Source organism: Mustela nigripes, chromosome 1 (genome assembly GCF_022355385.1).
Source record: "Mustela nigripes isolate SB6536 chromosome 1, MUSNIG.SB6536, whole genome shotgun sequence".
In the NCBI taxonomy this organism is placed as follows: domain Eukaryota; kingdom Metazoa; phylum Chordata; class Mammalia; order Carnivora; family Mustelidae; genus Mustela; species Mustela nigripes.
The window spans coordinates 268,770,251-268,792,073 of record NC_081557.1 but is presented as its reverse complement, the minus strand read 5'-3'; the positions used below and the strand labels follow the sequence as shown (position 1 = coordinate 268,792,073).

Genomic DNA, 21,823 nt, shown 5'->3' with positions numbered 1-21,823 from the left:
CGCCGTTTGGGGACTTGATAAGCACATCATCAAAGTTATCCCTAAAAAATGCATTGGAATTTCAATTCAGTAGGGTCCAAAAATAAAGTCCTCATTAGAATACTACTTTGGTTATTATGGTCTATTTAGACAACCATATACATACACTATAAACAGTAAAAGAAGAAAACTTATATGCTAAGCAAACAATACCATTCTGTTTCTAAAGACTCATAGGGAAGAAAGTGATCTTTAAGGCAACTATCAGGAAAATGAATGTGTGATGTTGACCTGGACTTGAAAAGGCAAAGTCTAGAATCTGTGTTGGGAAAGAGAAACGAGAAAGATGTCCAGGTTAGGAATTAGCATGTGCAAAACCGCATGGACTCAGAGAATTGACCAGAATGACAAGGTTGAAGAATTCTCGGAGGAACACGTGATCAGAGAAAGGAAGGCTAGGTTATGGGGAATCCGTAATGAAAGAACTTGAAGGTGGAAACTTGAATTTGAATTTGACTTTGGAAGCAACGGGGCGCTATGGATGTTTTTGAGCAAAAAGATAATGTGTTTAAAATTCTGCACAACTAACCTAACATTAGTTTTTTGAGTCAGAAAACCATTGAGGAAAGCCTTATAGCTTTTTTATTCCTGATTTAAACCAAGTATCTGGTACCATTTTCTTAAGGTAGAAAAAAAAATGACCTAAATAATAACCCTTTGATAAGTTTTATTTCTGCCAACTTAAGGAGAAGTTAGAAGATGCCAACATCTAGAAAGAGGTGACTGTGTTCTTTTTCTTAAAGAAGAAGAAAAGGAAATATAACTACTTCTGCTTATATTTGAGTCATTATGTCCTGTGTACAGATTTTTCAAGGTTATTTCCCTCAGTGGCAAAGTGATAGTTTGCAGAAATAAAAAGCTGACATTTTCAAGATTCAAAACTCAGTGATTGAACAAAACCCTGAGTAATCAGAAAAATCTTAGTTTTCTGTTCTGGTAGGGAAGTGTTCCTTGTTGTAAGAGGTCATGACAGATGCCCGGCCTTCTCAGAGAGATCCTTGTAAGTAACAAAATCTTTCTCCAGTCAATGTTCCGACGCTAGGATACAAAGAGTGCTGGGGGAATTATTGGATGCTTGGAAAATAGCTTGGAATCCCCCTGCGAAAAGCCCTGTGGCTGGCCAGAATTCCATCACGAGGCACATGGAATACTAAAGGCCACCTTGACTACTTGTCTGGAGACGTTCTTGGAATACACTCTTTCTAGAAGACACCAGTTTCAATCCTCATCTCCCTTACACACTGAAGTGAATTCCAGTTTGATCCAAGACTTAATCTTAAAAAGAAAAAAAAAAACCAATAAAGTCCTGGTTTAAATAAAATATTTATTTATAAATATCTTTATATAAAAATATTATATTTAATTTATATAAAATTTTATTTATATAAAAATATTATATTTATATATAAATATTTATAAATATTATTAAATAAAATATTTAAGGATCTGATACTGTAATAGAGTAAGGCTTCCTAAGCTTAAAAGTACTGGAACCCTAATGCACGAATGGATCTAGGAAATAATTATCAGTGACCATTAAAACTGACAGCTCAACACTCATTGCCTGCAACACTGATTACCTGCAACCACTAATTAATTTGAATGTCACGAAAAGTGAGACAATCAGACATTATGAGTCTCATGACATGATACAAAGGAGGTCCACCAAATTACCTATGAAATATTCTGTCTCTCCAAAATTAAATCTGAAGCTTGCAAATCTGTAGATCTACCACTTGAAGGAAAATGCACAGGGTAGAGAAATGTGGTAGATGACATCACATGGATACGATCAACCAGATCTAGAAAAGGGTTATGCCTTAGGACAAACGACTCTGTTGCTTCAACAAACGAAGGGCATAATACGTCAAAGGGAAGGGAAACCTTTGTGACTTATCACTGAATACAGCACATGGGTCCTATTTGAATCCAGACTCAAAAAAAAAAAATTCTGAGATGACATAAAAGTTAGAAAATCAAGCTTGACCGGATATTAAAAATTTAAAAATTATTATAGATACCGATGAGTATGTTGGTTGTTTTTGAAAAGCTGTTACCAGCTAGAGATGAAGTACTCATATGTGACATGATATTAAGTCTGAGATTTATTTTAAAATACTTCAAGGAGCAAGGAGCACCTGGGTGGCTCAGTCGTTAGGTGTCTGCCTTCAGCTCTGGTCATGGTCCCAAGGTCCTGGGATCGAGCCCTGCATCGGGCTCCCTGCTCAGTGGGAAGCCTGCTTCTCCCTCCCCCACTCCCCCTGCTTGTGGTCCCTCTCTCGCTGTCTCTGTTAAATAAATAAATAAAATATTAAAAAAAAAAAAAAAACTTTAGCCAAAAAAACAGTGAGGGAAGGTGACAGAATGGATGATAACTTTGTACTTGGGAGTGAGTACGCGTGGGTCCGTTGTAATACTTTTTTCTACTTTTATATAAGTTTGGAAACATCTGTTCAAATTATTTGAAAGTTGTTGGAAAAAAATTACAAAGGAAAAGGTCAATATAATCTACAACATAAAATTAAGAATTTCTGTTTTCTTAAACAGCAGGCTGGGGAAAATGTTCATTACCATTCTGGCAAAGAATTAACATCCGTTTCGAAACACAGGCGCGCACACACATACACACACACAAGCCGATAGGAAAAACGCTAAGAACCCAATAGCTAAACGATACAAACAGAATTCAAAAGGGGAAAGGCAAATTGCTTAAAATTTCCCTTTAGAAATCATCATAAAAAAACAAGTTGAATTCTTTTGGCCTACTAAAGCAAGCTGTTCTGTAGAATATATATACCTTTTACATCCTGGGAGACAGTCATTTCCTAATGATCAATAGAGAAAATAATTTTAAATAGTAGCAACTTTTTTATTAAATGCCAAAAAAAGTGTTGTGTACTGTACGGTAGGGACTATTGTGGGAAAGTCTAACACTTTACCAGATGCTGATAAAATCCTGGCCAAGGATCTCTGCTGGGGCTGAACAGGGAGCGCGTCCCAGAAAATGACCGCGGGGAGAGGGTTGTGACATGGGAGGGCTTCCCAGGGGCTCCTGGGGACGTTGACTGTGCTCTTAATTTGGCTGTAGCTGTGGGTGGCCCTTCCTAACTACTTCTTATATTGTACATATAGATGCCATGCCTTTTGATGCATGCATTACACATTTTATAATAAAAGTTTGTTTATAGAGCCAGAACGGTCGCCCACGTGCCGCGAGTTGCCTAGGTGGCGGCCGGCCTGAAATTGCGCTGAGTGAGCGCAGAGGAGTCTCACTGCCGTGGGACGCAGTGCGGCGGGCGAGTGACCTGGAGGGTCTGTAACGGTGGAAGCCGAGTCCCAAGAGGAATTCTTCACGTACGTTTTTTTCATCTGGTTCAAGGGGCTCCCCAAAAGCATTCTTGGCCCCTGGGGGAGTGTTCATCTCTGGAAGTCCCTAAAATTAGAATACGGCAGGAAACCCCAAGAATTCCCTGAGAATGTTCTTTTTTTCCTTTTATTGAGAAATAGTTGACATAATTTATTGTGTAAGTTTAGGACATGCAGCATGATAATTTTATTAGCGTAGACCGTGAAATGATTACTGCAGAAGGCTCGTTCTCTTATGGATACGCTAAGAAGGAAGAAAGAAGAAAAGAGTAAAGGGAAAAAAACGTTCGCTTGAGCTGAGAACTCAGGATGTACGCTCTTGACCACCTTCCTGTGTCTCAGGCAGCAGAGTTGTCTGTGTTACGTCCCTGGCATCGACTTACCTCGTCATGGAAGTGTTTCCTCTCTCCTTTGACCTCCGTCCCCCGATTCCCGCCGCGCACCTGCCTCTGGCAACCACCAGCCTTGCTCTCTCTTGCTGAGTGTGGTGGCTGCTGCTGCTGCTGCTCGTTTGTTTCCAAGATTCCGCAGGTAATTGAGGTCGGGTAGCGTCTGTCCTTCTCGGCCTGACTTCACTTAGCATAAATGACTTCAGGGTCCATTCTTGCTGTCGTAAATGGCAGGTTTCCATCATTTTTTATGTAAACTCTCTTCCATCGAGTATACAGACCGCAACTTCTTTTGGCGTCCGTCCGTTGCCGGGCTCCTGGGCGGCTTGCACACCTCGGCTCTTGTGACCGTGCTGCCGTGAACACGGGTGTGCGATGACCTTTTCTGGTGAATGTTTCCGTTACCTTTGGATACATCCTCAGAACTGGAGTTGCTAGATCATGTGGAAGTTGGATTTTTAACTTTTTGAGGAACCTGCACACTGTTTGCCATAGTAACTAGACTGTTTCTCCTTTTCAATCCCGTCTGTGGGTGGTTCGAGACTAGGAGAGCTCCACAGACCTCACACACAGCTGGCGTCCGGATTTCCCAAGAATGGACACACTCGAGAACGGTTTTCTAATAGTGACGATGGATTTCTTCTTCATTTCTTTTCATCTTTTTACCTAGTTCCCCTGGTGATTAATACGGTGTGTTTGTAAGACGCAAGGTGAGGGTTAAAGACGTGGATGATTTGGTTACGCCGTGAACTTGTAAAACTAACCAAGTTTGTTCTCCAGCATGAACTCCCAGCTCCAGGACGCCGTGTGCGCTTTGGAATTGGCGCGTCCAGCGGGCCCGTGTGCGAGCGGTCACAGCCGGTCCGTGTCAACTCCTGGTCTCAGGTGCTCAACCGCGATGTGTCCGCGGTCGCGCACTTCAAGAAATGATAAATGATAAAAACAACCCAAAAATGTCCAAGAAAGATGGGACCATTTGTTGATACAACTGCAGAGATAATCACTTTAAAAAGTCATTTATTTAGTATAAGAAATGAAGGCTTTTCCTGCAACCATGCAGCGCATATTGTGCTCTGTGATTCTCTCCCTCACTGAAGTTCCCAGTTCCCTCCATTTTCATCAAATTACCTGGAATCTGAGGATTATACTTAATTCTCAAGAATTTTTCTTGGAGAAAAGGGATTGAGTCTTTCAGTTTCTTGCATGAGTTTGAAAATATTATTTAATGAGAAACTGGAATGGCGTTTCATTATTTGCAATAGAATTTGGTTGTTTTTTCTTAGTTCTAAAAAAAAAAATCCTTTTCTGATTATGGGCATAATATGCTCCTTATTCTTCATTATGGTTAATTTGGAAAATTTAGGGAAGGTCAGAAGGAAACAAAAATTTCCACAACCCAAAGATAACTACAATCCAAAGGTAGCATTCTTTTTTTGGTATTTTCTTCCAACTTATATATATATTTGTTATTATATAACTAAGATTATAAAACATTTACAGTTTTTATTCGAACAGTTTTAACTTCATTTATTATATGAGCGTTTTACAATGTCATTACACAGATTTCAAAAATACCAATTTTTTTTATTGAGGCATACATTGACATACAACATTATATTAGTTTCAGGTCTATAATATAATGTCAAAAATCCCAATTTTAATAATATTTGAGTATATCATTATAGTTTAAATTATTTTTAAGCTTTGGATATTTTGGTTGTTCCTGAATTTTGTCATTGTCAATAGTGTTAAAATTTTTTAAAAAGAACATACTTATACATAGATCTGTGTATGTTTCTCTAATTATTTCTTTATAATTTTTCCTAGATATGGCAAAGGCTAGAAACTTCTAAAATTTCAACATATGTACTGCCCAGTAACATTTCAGAAGGTTATTCAGATACTTAACTGACTAAGCCACACAGGTGCTCCAATGCTGTCATATGTTTAAATAAATACCCCCCCCCCCCCTTTTTTAAAGATTTTATGTATTTATTTGACAGACAGAGATTACAAGTAGGCAGAGAGGCAGGCAGAGAGAGAGGAGGAAGTAGGCTCCCCGCTGAGCAGAGAGCCCGATTCGGGGCTCGATCCCAGGACCCTGAGATCATGACCTGAGCCGAAGGCAGAGGCTTTAACCCATTGAGCCACCCAGGCACCCCATATTTTCCCCTTATTGACTGTTTAATTTTGTTTAAGAGAATTTCAGGGGCTCCTGGGTGTCTCAGTTGGTTAAGCGTCTGCCTTCAGTTCAGGTCGTGATCCCTGGGTCCTGGGGTGGAACCTGCGTGGGGCTCCCTGCCTGGCAAGGAGCCTGCTTCTCTGTCTTTTCCCTTGTGATCTCTCCTGCTATCTCTGTCTCTCTCTCTCCCTCAAATAAATAAATAAATAAAATCTTTAAAAAAAGAATTTTCACAAACATTCTAGAAGGTGGCAATAGCAACTTAATAAAGTGAGACTGCAAAACAGTCCTCTTCTGTCTGGGAAAGCTGTATGTTCCCTCCGTCCGTCCTTCCGTCTGTCCATCCTTCCGTCTGTCCATCCTTCCGTCTGTCCGTCCTTCCGTCTGTCCCTCCCTCCCTCCCCCTGTTCCTTCCTTCCTCTTTTTTTTTTCTTCCAAATGTGTGATATTGCACATCGTATAAGAGTGAGGTTTGAGAGAACCACCCTCCGGAACAAGCAGATCGCTTGGGTCAGCCCAGGTGGTTTACTGGAACACCCAGGAAGTCTGTCACCCTCCGCTGCACTATTTACAGCCACACATCCCTGTCTGTCTGTGGCTGTGCTCACAAACTGTGTGCGTGCGTGTGTGTTAGTTCCCCGATATCATGACTTTGCTTTTCTTCCAGTTTTTCTGGGGCATCAGTATTGATATTTAGCACACAAATAATTGTAGGATAGTGACTTTTGATATAGAATGAGGTGAGGATCTAGGTTGATTGTTTTTAAATTATCAAATTTGATCTAATGCCATCATTGGAGAGTTAATTCTGTCTCTGTTAGTATGTGACACTCAGTTTATTGTACAGTAAATTCTTAGAGTCATTGGATTTTGTCCTTTTTTTTCTGGGAGCATGCTGTATTATTGATTTTTGCAGATTTAGAATACCTTTTGATATTCCCTCATTACTTTTTCAAAATTATGTTGCGTATGTTCTAAAAATTTTTTGAAACTTTATTGAGAGTATACTAAGTCCATAAATTGGCAGGAATTGACATCTTTATCATAGTTGTCCATCACATTTAAAATAAAGAATATCCCCCGTTCCAATATTTTCTCTGTTCTTTGAAAAATTTTATAATTTTTCTTTATGAAAGGTATCACATAATTTTTAATCAGTTATTATATATTTTATATATTTTATTGCTATTATAAGTTATATTTTTCTCCATAATATTTCTAAACTGGTTATTACTAATACATAGAACAAATTTTGAATTTTGAATTTTATTTTATTTTATTATTATTTTTTAAAGATTTTATTTATTTATCTGACAGACAGAGATCACAAGTAGGCAGAGAGGCAGGCAGAGAGAGAGAGAGAGAGAAGCAGGCTCCCCACTGAGCAGGGAGCCCGATGCGGGGCTCGATCCTAGGACCCTGGGATCATGGCCCTAGTGGAAGGCAGAGGCTTAACCCACTGAGCCACCACGTGTCCCGTCTCCTGGAATTTTCTAAACAGATTTATGCTGTCTATAACTAGAAATGAATATCAGAAAGGACATGACATCAATTCCATTTCTTATACTTTGATTAGAAGATTTTCTAGGAAAATTTTTACCTAATATTGAAAAACAATAGTTAGATCACAGCTAACAAGGAGCACCGGAGACAGACAAACAGTGGAATTCGGAAATAAGACAGGATATCCATTATGACCACATCATACCTGTTATTTAACCTTTCGTTAACTTAATTGGGGAGGCATTACTGACACAGAATACATTTAAGCTTGATGGACTACGTAAGGCATCAATAACACCGTATTTTAGATGAGGGAACCAAGTGCAGAGTGATGAGGAGCTTGACCGGGGTAAGTAGTAAGATTCGGACCACGTCTATGACATGCCCATCTATTCTGTTCACCAGAGCTTCTTGTTTCCTTGACCTTTCGGCAAAAGAGAAAAATTTTATTGTAAATTGCTTAAAATTTAACAAAAAGCTTTTATACACTTCATCTCATTTTTTCAGAATGAACCTTTGAGTTCAGTGAGCCCACGATCATTCCTAAACAGTACTTAGCAAATTAAAACTTTGTCTCTTGTCTCCTAGGTGGTTTAGCTACATCACAGTATCATCTATTCCCTGAAAAAAAAAAAAAAAAATTAAATAAAACGAGGCAGAGCACGTAGGGAATGTCTATTCTTCCGATTCAGAAATGCCCCTGCCGCCTTAATTACGCCTGTGGGTTTTCCCTTTCACGTATATTGAATTGGTGTGATTTTGTAAGAGGACTGGTGTGAGTTTAGGCATTTGGGAGGAACCCAGAAAGAAAGACTAATTTTTCTGTTATGTTGAAAAAGAGGGCTCCAGGAGAGTTTTCAAGTTACCACATGGATGACATTTGTATGAAGGAAGGTGATAAGCGCCCCGCCCCCCGCCCCGGGACAATTTCCAAACCCACAAAGAGCAGCGTTTGATATATTTTGAAACAGAGAATGGAGCCCAGATTCCTCGCAGCTTTTCTGAGGTTGTATCAAGCGTTGGTGCCAATCTATGAACAGATCCAGTTTCTGCTTTTCCTTCAAGAACAATCGTGGCATTATATATTCTTTCAATTTTTCCATTACAGAGAAAATACAGATTTAGGGCTCAGGTGCCTATGTTGTCATGTGCCTGACCTGCTCGTCTGGACTTCGCAGTAGCCTTTACCCCAGATTTTCTTGCCCCATGACTAAGACCAGGTGAGGGTGGGGCCGTGTGTGCCTTGTTCCGAGTTACAGTGGCATGGGGAAGCTGGAAAACACCCACCGTGTCCTCGTAAAAGCACCTGTCATGGGTTCAGTCAGGAAAACAGTACTCAAGGAGTTACCGGCAGGAAGGCTAGATGTCTCCTCACTAAGCGGGTGTGTGTGTGTGTGTGTGTGTTTATGCTTCTAGTAGGAAAAGGACTCTTAAATTCCAGAATATTTGGGCAACAGGTTTTTAGATGTCTTAATACTCTGAATAATTTTAATAGCATTAAGAGTAATGGATTTTGTCATTTAGCTTGCTTATACAATGTATATATATATATATATATATATTGCTTATACAATGTATATTATATATATATAGATATATATATATATTACGATATATTATCTAGCCATTAAAAACTATTTTAAAAAGATGTAATAACTTAGGGAAACTGTTTTATAAGTCAATAAAAATGTCAGTGCAAACTTAAATTGAGACAGTTCTCTCTTCTGGTTGTCAGCAGCATGGGACCGACCACTCCAGATAGAAGGGGCTTTAGGTCTATTTTAAAGCTTTCGTGAGAATCAAGTTATAGGAACCAAGGGTCGGGGCATCTCTTGGAATTTGAATGTGTAAAATCACTGAGCATAAAGCTCCTTTCTTAGGCGCTCGGTTTCCCTGTAAAACCTTCTCTCTCCGCGCCTTCTCCACATGACTCTTGCTACGGGACTACGTTCTTCCCTTCCACATAGATTTTCCTGTCTCGTACCTCATACCCATACCTTGGTTTGCGCACATCCAAACGTCGTCCTTCCTCTGCTCTACCTCACATGTGTTCCTCTGACCGTACTCAACCTGGCTTCCTTCACTGGCTTCATCTCTGAGTCTCCCGGTTCCAAATTCCAAAACCGATCGGCTCAGCTCATCTTTTCGAGATGTAGGTCTTTAGTCAGTCTAAGAACGGGCCACCCTTGATTCTGGTGACCAGGAAAATCACTTTGTATCCTCAGGCTTGAGGAATCCTAGGTAAGAAGCATCATAAATGTGTCTAGTATTTAAATGTTATGTAGAGATATGCATGGATAGAAAATAGAATTAGGGCAATAAACCAAAATATCAATCGCTGTTGTCTGTTCAATAATATCATAAGAATTTCTTTTTCTTCATTTTGTCTAATTTTTCTTCAATGAACACATTATTTTATAATTATAAACATAATCAACTTCAAACTACTAAAAAAATTCTTTTAAAGAGCAATGGTATTAAAACTAAAAGAAACCTCAGGATGATATAATTTAACGTCACTTCCATCTGCAAAGGTGGAAGCAAACCCATGGAGTTAAGTGACTTACCTAAAGTCACAGGACAAGGGAGGGGCCAAGTTCCAAGGCCCTGACTTGTTTCTGAATAAGCAGAGCCGTACACAGTACTGCTTTGTCTAAACCAAATCAGATAGACGCCCCGGACGGCAAGTCAGAACCTGTAGGTAGCGGATCTCTGGGTGTAGGATCTAACTGTGACCGAGGTTCTATATTTTTAGGACTTGGGCAGGTGTGTTAAAACCACACCCAGTTGACTTGAAACAGAACTTTAATACCAAGGTTTCATTACCATCAGTTTGCCATGATCTGCGTTTTGCTTCCCTTACACACTTCAAATTGTCAGCTGCACTTTGTGTTAAAACAATACCCACAGTGGAGATGCAGAGGAGAAATGAGGGAATTTCCAGACACAAAGTTCGGTCTCCCCTCACGCTCGCAGCTCTCTTGCGCTGGTGGCTGCGGCTTCCTGCGCTCCGTGTCGTTCCTCCTGACGAATTAACACGGACCTTAAGAAAGTGAAGTCGTCGGGTTGGGAGTGAAGTAGAAGCTGGGAAGTGATAAAATCAGATCCACTCTAGGGAGAAAAGGAGAGTTAAAAGACTCTTAAGGTTTTATTCGAAAGCAGGACATCACCCTCACGTGAAACACCACGCCTGGCAGGAAGAGGTTCCCACACTCTCTGAAACTGTCTCCTGCTGAACCTGCAGGAGACCAAAGCCTGAGGGAGTTAGTCGGTTCTGGACATCGACATGCTCAGAGACAGTCTTAGCTCCAACATCTATGGGATGTAAACTCCTCTTGTACAGGGCCTCGGAGACGCTTGAGATAGGATTCGGGCAGAAGTCTCTGGGCTGTTCAGAATTTATTTCACTGTTGGCTTAGGAGAGGATGAACTAACGTGATATATGTCACAAGAATGACAGACCCAAGATTCAAGTCTCTGTAATGATAGCTCGAAAAATCATTCCAAAATAAGTACAATGAAAAATCTTAAAATATGAATAAATATAAATTCAAAACAAACAAAAATTAATCATGAAAGTAAAAGGACGATGCGGCTTACTCGTAGTTGACATAAAAACATCTCTGAGGTGTTAATTCCAAGTGAAACATGAGTTAAGCATGTCCACGACGATGCTTATAGGCAGGCAGGGAAAGTCCAAAATAAGTCTTTAAAAACCTAAAGTTTTTAGTATTTCATTTTAGGAAAACACAAGCAGACTGGAACATACCCAAAGTAGGAAAGAGAGTGCACAAACCATGTCTTGGGGGATCAGAAATATTTATCTTGGACAAGGATATTCACTTTGGGATTATGTAATAATGGTTTTTGAATGTTTGATGCTTTCCTCAAGAAACAAGAAAAATTTTAAATAAACAATCTAAACTTAAATCAGAGGAACAACAACAGAAAAAAAAAAAACCAAAAAACCCAAAGTTAGTAGAAGGAAATAATAAAGATCATAGTGAAAATAAATGAAATAGAGACCAAATTGTAGAAAAGGTCAATGAAACTTCAGAGTTAGTTCATTGAATGAATAAACAAAATGGGTAAACCTTTAACCAGACTTACCAAAAAAAGAAAGTGAGGAGGTTCAAATACATAGAATCAGAAATGAAAGATGAAAATTTATAACTGATGGGGCGCCTGGGTGGCTCAGTGGGTTAAAGCCTCTGCCTTCAGCTCAGGTCATGATCCCAGGATTCTGGGATCGAGCCCCGCATCGGGCTCTCTGCTCAGCGGGGAGCCTGCTTTCCTCTCTCTCTGCCTACTTGTGATCTCTCTCTCTCTCTCTGTCAAATAAATAAATAAAATCTTTAAAAAAAATTTATAACTGATACCACAGAAATACAAAGGATTATAAGAGAGCACTATGAAATGTTGTATGTCAGCAAATTAGACAATCTAGAAGAAATGGACAAATTCCTAGAAATATATAATCTTCCAAGACTAAATCAGAAAGAAATAAAAAGTCTGAACAAACTACTAGTAACAAAATTGAATCAGTAATCAAAAACTCCCATAAACAAAAGGCCAGGATCAGATGGCTTCACGGATAATTTTACCAGGCATTTAAAGAAGACTTAATATCTATCCTTTACAAACCATTCCCCAAAAATAGGAGAAAAATGGAAGGAGGGCGCCAGCTTGCTCAGTTGGTATACTTAGGGTCGTGAGTTCAAGCCCCATTTGTGGCATACAGTTTACTTAAAAAAAAAAAAAAGAAAGAAAGAAGAAGAAGAAAAATAGGAGGAATGCTTCCAAATTTATTTTGTGAAGCCAGCATTACCAAAACCAGACAGAGACACTATTTTAAAAAAGGAAATTAAAGACGAATGTCTTTGATGAACAGAGATGCAAGAATCTTCAACAAAATATTAGCAAACAAATTCAAAAATACATTAAAAGGATCATTCCCTATGATCAACTGGAATTTATTCCGGGTATGCTAGAATGGCTCCGGGTATGTAAGCCAATCAGCGTGATATAGCACTTCAGTAAACTGAAGGGTTAAGCTCCTAGGATCATCTCTACTGGCAAGGATACAGAAAACGGGAAATCCTTTTGCCCTGTTGGTGGGAATGCAAACTGGTGTAGCCACTCTGGAAAACAGTATGGAGTTTCCAAAAAAAGGTAAAATAGAACTACTCTATGATCCAGCAATTACACTACTAGGTATTTATCCAAAAGATACAAAAATGATGATCCAAGGGACACATGTACCCCAATGTTTGTAACAACACTATCGACCGTAGCCAAATGATGGAAAGAGCCCAAATGTCTATTGACTGATAAATGGATAAAAAAGATGTATGTATATATATATAGATAGATAGATAGATATAGATGTACACATATATATACACACACACATACACACACACACAGACATACAGATACATATATTAGAACTAATTAATTTAGTTGGAGGATATAAATCAATTAAGTTGCAGGATATAAAATCAACATATAGAAATTTGCTGCATTTCTATACACTGATAACAAAATAGCAGAAAGAAAAATTAAGAAATCAATCTCACTTATAATTGTATCAAAAAGAATAAAATACCTAAGAATAAATTTAATAAGGAAGTCAAAGACCTATATTTGGAAAACTATAAGGCATGGATGGAATAAGCTGAAGAAGACACAAATAAATGGAAAGATACAGCATGTTCATGGACTGGAAGAATTAGTGCTGTTAAAATGTCCATAATACTCAAAGTGATCACAGATTTAATCCAAAACCTATCAAAATACCAATAGTATTTTTCGCAGAACTAGGGCAAACTATCCTAAAATTTGTATGTAACCACGAAGACCTTGAATAGCCACAGCAATCCTGAGAAAGCACAGAGCTGGCGTTATCACGGTCCCAGATTTCAAACTGTACTACAAACTGTAATCATCAAAAATATGGTACTGGCACCAAAAATAGACACACAGATCAATGGAACAGAACGGAGAGCCCAGAAATAAACTCATGCTTATGTGGTCAATCAATCTACAGCGAAGGAGGCAAGAATACATACAATGCAGAAAAGATCGTCTCCTCAATAAATGGTGTGAGAAAACCTGGACAGTTACACCGTACACTAAAGTAAACTTAAAATGGATTAAAATCTAAATGTAAGACCTGGAGCCAGAAACTCCTACGAGAGGGCATAGCCGTAAATTCGTGGACGTTGGCCTTGGGTATATATACACGAAGGAGTATTACTCAGCCATTAGGAGAATGAAATGTTTCCGTCGTGGACAGACCTGGAGGGTATTATGCTGAGTGAAAGAAGTCAGAGAAAGACAAATACCACACGATTTCACTTATGTGTGGACTCTAAGAAACAAAACAAACAATATCAACCAAATAGAAACAGACTCAAACAAACTGGTAATTGCCGAAGGGGAGGAGCCTGGGGGTTAGGTGTAATGGGTGAAGGTGTAACCTGAGGTACAAACTTCCAGTTATGAAATAAAGAAATGACAGGGATGAAAAGTGTAGCACAAGGAACAGAGTCAGGAGCCCCGGACTAACGTTGTATGGGGACAGATAGCGACAGCACTTACCATGGTAAGCGTCTAGTGATGGGTTTAATTGTCAGATCACCATGTTGTACACCTCATACTGCCGTAACATTATGTGTCAACTATACTAAAAATAACAATCGCTAAAAATTTAAAAATACATTAAAACATTTGAAAAATAAAAATTTTAAAAACGCTCGAAGGATCCTCCTGGTGCTAGAAGATTTCACTAAAGGACGAAGGGTTGAATTTACAGGAGGCAACTTCAGTTCAGATGAGGAGGATCTTCGTGATGATGAGAGCTACGCCCAGCCGGCAATGAACTGCCCTGGGGGCGCAGTGTTCTCCGTCACTCAGAAGAGTTTAAGCCGAGGTTTGAAACCGTACCAGGTGACGGTAGAGGTTCTCCTAAGATTCTTGGTGCGAACGTGCCCATTGAAAACTCAACAGTCACTTAAAGCATTGTTTCTTTTTTTAATACTGTTCTCTGCATTAACTTATGGTATCACTGCCACGGTTATTTTAGGGTAAACATCGAGATAATTAGGATATTAAAATAACAGCAAAACACACATTCCTTGGGTAATGAGTTCACTTGCACGCTGGGGGCAGTGCCCTGAGACCTCCACTGTGTTCCGGAAGGTTCTCTCCGTGAGCACTGACGCAGGTCTGCCGTGTGTTAGGCAGGCATGGCAGGGTCAGGATCCCCCCCAGGGAAAAGGCATGGTTCCTCAGGATGTAGTTTTATTTGATGCTGCAACACATATAGTGTGATACGCTCTTAACGCTCAAAGGAACTTCTGTCCCATGTTGTCGGATGCTTTCATGTCCTTCCGTGGGAGTTGTTCAAGTGTGCACACCTTGAGGAACCACCTGTGATGTACGACTTCCCGTTCAAATCACTCACTGTCTGCAAGCGCAGGAAGGGACTTCATCGCATTCCGTTTGAGTGCGGGAGGAAACAAGTAAGTGTGTGTGTGTTATCAGCATCTCCCCCCATGCGCCTGTTTTGAATATCTAGCAGGTTTACTCAGTACATATTCTAAGGCATCTTTTTATCGTACAAGCTGAGCCGGTGAAACTTAGGTTCTGAAGAAATCTCTGATAATTAGCTGCCCTTTGATCTGGAGTGCTCCACAGCTAACGCGTGCGCAGTGTCCGCCTGCGTCGAGCATTAAGATAAAAAAAAGAGATAAATGCACGTTAATTTTGCAGCAGGCTTTAGTGGTATCCAACCCGTTCTTCGACTTCTGCTTGGACATGAGGCAACTGTCAAATCAAGTGCCAGCTTTATTTGCTCCTCACCCACTTTGCAACGAGCCGCTTTCTTTGTGTTTTTTACAAATTAAATCAAGTTTTTTGAAAAAGAACTCTCTAAAGTTGCTTTCAATTAGCTAAAACCACCAAAGTCCATCTGTGTTTGGGAAGGGCAGGGCCAAGGGAGGGGGATCCTTGAGCGAGCCCGTGCTACTACTGTGGGGACTGCCGTGTGGTCCTTCGGACCAGAAGAACAGGCAGCCGTACTCCCTGACGGAGAGCTGTGAGGCCCGTAGGCAGCCTGGCCACATCTCCATTGCCGCTTGTCGCTTAGGTCTGCCTAATGAATCTGTATTTCGAGGACTCAAGGATACAAGTCATGTTCTTGGAAAGATGCGGATCCTTGTTTTGGAATACTCATCCCCGGAGATGGACAGGGCAGCACAGTTGACTGTGGGTGGTTTTACTTCCGGATGTCAGCAACTGTTTGAAAACACTGACGGTACCTGCGACTGGTTTCCAGCAGAGCGTGTTAGCGGGAGGCAGAGCTGCTCTCGGCGAACCCCACATGCGCTCACGAAAGGCTCGACGCTCGGGGAGCAGCGGAGCTGTCGGCTCCACGACTCACCTGCGAAGTTCGTCAAGCAGCCAACGACTTTGTTTCATTTTGTTTATTTTTGGGACATTGATGCATTTATTGGTTCGTTGCAGAGGAGGTGGGGGATGGGAGACCCCCTAGAGCAGCAGAGCGGTCACAGCCTGTCCTCAGAGCTGCCTCTCAGTCAAAACACAGGACATGATGGACAGAAACCTGTCCCAGGCAGCAGGGGGGCCGCAGCCCGGGAGATCTCAGGGACATGCAAGCTGACCGTGACCAGCAGACAGTGTGACGGGAGTGTAAAGTTGATGGGGCGCACCTGAAGGGTATGGGCGTGCAGCTCCCTCACTCGAAGAGGACACTGCCCTGTCGGCGGGCCGCTGTCCCTGGAATGCTTTGTGCACCGCCGCCTGCAGGTCCGAGTGCCTGGAGCAGGGACAGCGGGGAGGAGCATCTCCAGGGCCTCCGCACCGGTGGGGCCCTCGTGTGTGTAGATCTGACCCCGCGTCTACAGGATGATGATCCTCTCAGCCTCCGCCAGACCTGGTGACTGACTTGGTGGCGGAGCCGCGAATGAGTCTGCTCAGAGCAACCCCGGAGGAAGTACAATTCGGGGCACGCAAACTACGGCCCGGCCCGCCGTAGGCAAGGGCAGAGGACGGAAGCGGGAGAGCATCCTTCCGTGGAGAGGAAAGGAGAGGCTGACGGGGCTGTTCCAAACCGAGTTCATCGGAGGACAGGAGAGCTGGAAGCGGGGCGGCCTCTCCGGCGGCCGCAGTCAGGCCACTCGCTGTCTCCGGCGGCCGCAGTCAGGCCACTCGCTGTCTCCGGCGGCCGCAGTCAGGCCACTCGCTGTCTCCGGCGGCGAGGACACCTTCCTTCGCCCTGCTGGACTGGGAGGCTGCAGGACCGGCAGCTGGAGAGCTCGCTCCGTGGTTTCCTGACTCCCATTTAGTTTTTTTATTTTTTACTTTTATTTATATTTTTTAAATTTCTTTGAAAGAGAGCGTGTGCGAGCAGGGGTCTGGGGTCAGAGGGCGAGAGAGAATCTTCAGCAGGCTCCTTGCTCAGCATGGAGCTCCAAGACGCGGGGCTCGATCTCCCGACCCCGACATCATGACCTGAGCCAAAATCAGAAGTGGGACACTCAACTGACTGACCCAGCCAGGCACCCCCGACCCCATTTCCAATGAGGTTTTCTTTATTCGTTTTCACAGAGCACAGGAGCAACAGTGAACCAGTGTCACCAGATGATAGGGCGCCCTCCGTCCTGCTTAGTTAATGCGATCTTATGAAATGTAGGAAGGATTTTTTCCGAAGATGTGTCTGTCTATATTAGTGGGAGCAGAAATAGCAGACGCCTTCAGGAGTTGCTGGGATTCAAGTAGAATCACGAATCCTATTTTTCCAGTCCTGGTGACCCCTGGGGAGGGGTGTGGAAATATCCACACCCGGTGGCTTTAGAGGAGCTCCACCCCGGGAAGCACCTTCAACGTCGTCCTACTGTCACATCTGGACCCTGGCTCTTGGAGAAGACAGGCCTATGGCTTTACTCACACAACAGCGGAGCTCACATTGCTGTGTTTAACAATTTTGTCAAAAATGAGCGGGGAGTAAGAGAAGACTTGAAAGGACCCATTTTACCTTTGGTGCCATAGAGACACACATACATGTCACTTGTTACTGGTATGTGTGTGTATAAGTTTTCATCTAAGGCAGGACAGAGAGGGACCATGCACGTAAGCCTCTGAGACTTGCCTTTTCCAGTGCGTCATGAAGCGTGGTCAGGGCCGGTGTCCTTACCAGGCGCCCCAGACTTTCCTCGTCCTTCCTGTTCACGTCATGTAGCGCCGAACGGTCGAACCGTGCGTGCAGTTTCAGTGCCGCACAGTTCCGAAGGCCAGCAGAGACGACTAGAGAATTCATTGCCAGGAATCTCCAAGTGCCATTCCTGCATGTAGAGACTCACGAGCTGCTCGTGTGAAGGACGGAGCGAGAAGCACGGATGCTGTTTTGCATCATAATTAAGAGAATTCTACAGTCCCGCGAAGACAGTTGCCGGTCTAATGGTCCTTAATCACTTTCCAGGGCCTTGCTCTAGCCCAGTACCTTTGTACTTTCTCAAATTCTACTTCAGACTATTATAAATCTAATCTGGCCAAAGCCTTTTCTTCTTTTGATAGTTTTCAGATGTCCTGTGTATGGTGTGGCCAAGATAAAATATAAATGTGTCAAGAATAGAAACTGTTCACAAGCCATTAGTATAGAGGCCTTGCTCATAAATGATGAATTATAGGGAGGAAATCGTGCTCTTACTTCAAGAGGCCCCGACTGCTCTTGTCTCCCAGTTAGACAGGAATCCATCTGGACTCCTATAAAGCAAATACACATTCTCATTCTAAGAGCGAAGTGAATCGAAGTTTTAAAACATCAAAATATTGATTGGAGCTGGCATGCAATGAGTTAAGGTCCACCTCTACACATGGTCCCAGACGCCACCTTTGGGTGTAATACCTCCTGCGCTTCAATAAAACATTCAACAAACGACGCCCATTTAACCCCCTTGACGGTGAACCGAAGTAAGACATTGACAGCAGGCTAAGAAAAAAGCCCAACCACGAGACTATATTAAAATACACACGTGAATTAATGGCTAGTAATGATAGTGTTACCTCTAAACTCAGACCAACAAGGCCCCAGGCCAATGAGAGCCAGAAGGCTGCTGCCCAGCCCTGCTCAGTTGGGAGAGGGGTCTGGAAGCAGTGTTTCCTCCATACCTCTGGTACGTTGACCCTCTTGTGAGCCCCAAGCCACAGCCTTCCTTAAACCTTATGAGCTGGCAACTCTGCTTGCCTGGCCCAGCTCCCAGGTTCTGGTGCCCAGCTACCTTCTTTAACCCTGTTCCTACAGGACTTTCTTACCCAGTTTCTGTGTAACCGTGTTCCGTTCAGCTGGACCTCGCTTCTTTCTCCGTTACTGGTCTCTTCCTCGGCTTCTGCCATTAACTGGACATTCAGCTAGAGCTAAACACCTCAAAACCCAGATAAGATAACCCCTAAACCCCCTCAGATGTGTCTTCTCGTTGACCTTTGAGTCTGACTCAGATCGGATTGAGGTTCCTTACCCTCCCTAAACGTTCGCTTTGGTCTAGCAACTCCCCCAGCTTTCGTGTGGAGCCTGACTTGGTACTGGAGGGCTCTTTTCCCAGGCGAGGGCTTCTCTCCCAGCACGGCCGTGGCTAAGCCATGCAGTGGACGTGAAGGGCGCGCTCCACGTGGGCCGGGGCATTCTGGATGTTTGCACAGGCGAGACTCTGCAGAAGGTCACCACTAACATTCCGTCTGCCGATTCGAGTGGGCCAGATGTAAGAAGATGTGCCATTCAAATCCACTAAACTGCAAACCAGGACTGTGTTACAGATGTTACTTCATGTAGGGGCCCAAGTCCTTCTGCTCAAGCCCCCACAAAAGTCACATCATGTGAAATGAGTTCATCTTTATCATTCTCTGCTATTTCTTATGAAAGGTGTGCGGAGAGGCAGAGGGAGACAGAGAGAAGCGTAAGCAGGTTCCATGCCCAGTGCAGAGCCTGATGCAGGGCTCCATCCCATAACCCCGAGATCACAACCAGAGCTGAAGTCAAGAGTCGGATGCCTAACTGACTGAGCCACCAGAGACCCCGTTCTCTTATTAAATATGTGAGTTGAATGTAATCAGTAGGCATTGAGCAATGCATCTCAGATAAATTAGTAACAGACACTTAATGGTTCTATTGCAAGGAATGCCAGATGAATCTGATTCTAGTCATAGTTTATCATTAATCAGAAGAATAATTTGCCCCAAGGCACTTCATTTAATTTCAGAGGCTACACAGCCACACATGGCCAAATGACAGTGTGCGTGTGCAGATGTTTTTTTCACAGAAAAGCTCCCACCTAACCCAGTGAGAGGCTGAGGTGAACCTCTTGGGAGGGGAAGCAGTTCACAGAGAGAATGAATGGTAATTTGGTCGCCCAAAGGGACCAAGTGTCCAAAGGAGCTGACATACACACCTGGTTATTAACTGAGGAAATTGGACCTTCCTGGTAGGACCTATGCTATGACTTTTGGATCCCACTAATGCATGACTTTATTTGAATATTAGAAAGGTATCTCTTTTCAAAGTATATTTATTTATGAGAGAGAGAGCAGGCCCGGGGAGGGGCAGACGGAGCAGGAGAGTCAGGCTCCCCCTGGCAGGGAGCGGAACCAGGAGCTCAGTCCCCGGACCCCTGCGTCACGGCCTGAGCCAAAGGCCCACGGTTACCCAGCGGAGCCACCCAGGCACCCCTAGAAAAGTATCTTTTGAAGAAAGGATTGATGGCCCAGCTCTGAAGGTGTTAACATGTAAGACAGGGGTCCTTCAGGGCCCCAGTGCCTGGAGAGCTTATTTTAAGAGCAGATATGCAGGCCCTACTGTGGGAGATTCCAGCTTGAGAGCTGTGGGTTAAGGCTCCATCATCCACATTCTAGATGATCACAGATGATTTTAGTGCCGGTTTCGTGAAACCCACTTGGAACACTGGGGAAAGAACATAGATTTTGACAACAGACAGAAACTACCTCAAGTCCTATCTGAAGCACGTACTTGGTGGTGGTCTTAGTCAAGTTAGGACCCTTTCTGAGTTTCAGTTTCCTCATCTGTAAAATGGGGGTATAATACGCTCATGGGATTGTTGCACATATAGAATGAAATGGGTATGAAAAGCACCTAGAACATACCGTAGGTGCCCAATAGATGTTAGTTTTCTACCTGAGGTCCTTGGTGGCTTAGAGCAGAGATAATGATAGGACAAAGTTTGAGGGAAACTGAGTACATCACCCCTGGCTCACACACGGACACTATCGAGAGTGAAAGGAGACGCTGTTAATAATCGTGTGGACACAACCAGGATAACCCCAGGACTGTAGTCACCCTCAGTAGTAGTAACGTGAAAGACCATGTAATGGCACTGCCTTACCCCAATCTAGTCTGTGTTTTTTTATTTATTTGACACAGAGAGAGAAATCACAAGTAGGCAGAGAAGCAGGCAGAGAGAGAGAGGGGAGGAAGCAGGCTCCCTGCAGAGCAGAGAGCCCGATGCGAGGCTCGATTCCAGGATCCTGGGATCACGACCTCATCCGAAGGCAGAGGCTTTAACCCACTGAGCCACCCAGGCGCCGCCTAGTTTGTGTTCTTAAACGGAGAGAACAGGATGTGGTCTTTGCAGCTGTTCACTCGACAAAAGCTTTTCAACTGCTGTCGGTAATCTTGCAGTCGGAATCTGTCTTTAGCGCTCTTACTGTCTCGGCGGTGACTAATGCTCGTACCGTGTACTGAAGAGACACAGTAGGTTCCTCAGAAACTGATTCTGAGTGTTTAAGGGATCCAGATTCCATGTTAGCCCGACTATTTCCAGATAAGAACATTCTAAATCAGTTCTCATTTTATGTTGTATCTGAAAACTTCCAAAGAACCCAAATAATAAGGAACAGCACAATTCTGTTCAAATTCCTTTGTTTTTCTTTTTTACTTCTAGATTGAAACCTTCTCAGCCTGTGAATCTCAGAACACAGACAACTTGCCTCTTTGTGTGCTTGAGCGTCTCCTTTCAACAGTAGGAGCAGGTCGATCTTCATTTCTTTTTTTTTAAGTTTTTATTTATTTATTTGACAGACAGAGATCACAAGTAGGCAGAGAGGCAGGCAGAGAGAGAGGAGGAAGCAGGCTCCCCGCTGAGCAGAGAGCCCGATGTGGGGCTCGATCCCAGGACCCTGAGATCATGACCTGAGCCGAAGGCAGCTGCTTAACCCACTGAGCCACCCAGGCGCCCCTTGATCTTCATTTTAACAGGATCTCATACTTTTGTCAAAATAAGAGCCAGAAAATAAGGGATTTTTAGCTCTTTAA

At 42.7% G+C, this 21,823-nt stretch overlaps 1 protein-coding gene across 3 annotated transcripts in view; it reads left to right on the top strand.

The window, feature by feature from the left end:
* Window positions 1–21,823, top strand: part of RASGEF1B (RasGEF domain family member 1B) — a 418,493-nt gene that overhangs the window by 285,506 nt on the left and 111,164 nt on the right. The window lies entirely within an intron of this gene.